This window comes from Penaeus monodon, chromosome 15, assembly GCF_015228065.2.
Source record: "Penaeus monodon isolate SGIC_2016 chromosome 15, NSTDA_Pmon_1, whole genome shotgun sequence".
NCBI classification, from domain to species: Eukaryota; Metazoa; Arthropoda; class Malacostraca; order Decapoda; family Penaeidae; genus Penaeus; species Penaeus monodon.
The window spans coordinates 25620571-25621289 of NC_051400.1; the positions used below are offsets into that span (position 1 = coordinate 25620571).

Consider the following 719-nt stretch of genomic DNA (forward strand, 5'->3'; position numbering starts at 1 on the left):
TCTAAAATATATTGTGCATTTTCCTTCCACATACAATTGTTTCATCAGTTTAATCTTAGGGTTATAGAACAGTAGAAGAAAGTAACCAGGGGGTACAACAGGCCGTAAAGTTTGGTTAAGCTTTGATATATTATTGCAATTTGTGAATTATGAGGAATTTGTTATTTTAACTTGAACAGTAAGGTAACATTACCCTTTTTTATTTACTGCTTCATAGGACTCGACTATAAACTGGCTTGTGCATACTAGAGATATTTTCCCTTTATAATATCACCAACATTAGTTTTGACAAAAAATGCACATAATTCAGTTGAGATTGTAGCTGGTCTTTGTAGTCCCTTGCTTTCAATAAATCTCTTAACAAGGATTGCAAGTTATATAGAAAGAAAGACTAAAGTAATATTCCTAAAGAATTCAGAAAGCAACACTGATAACTATAGACAATAATCTGAGAAGTAGAAGGTAAACACACAAATCTTTTGTAGTGACTTTGGCACTCATCTCCTTGCCTTTTTGCATTCCATTGAAATGCCACAAATATCTATCTGCCTTTGCTCTCTGTTACGGAACCAGTCCAAGCACTGTTTTGATGAATAAAGTTGATATTTGTTGGTCTCTTCCAAAAGCTCATTGTTGTGGGCAGATACATTTATAACTTCTAGAATTATGCTGCTTTCTCATATATTTTTTCTCTATTTATAAGTAGCAAATCAAGCCCT

At 33.0% G+C, this 719-nt stretch overlaps 1 protein-coding gene across 1 annotated transcript in view; it reads left to right on the forward strand.

Annotated features, from left to right (window-relative positions):
• Positions 1 to 719, forward strand: part of LOC119581853 (F-box/LRR-repeat protein 15-like) — a gene marked incomplete in the record, with an annotated part of 6470 nt that overhangs the window by 996 nt on the left and 4755 nt on the right.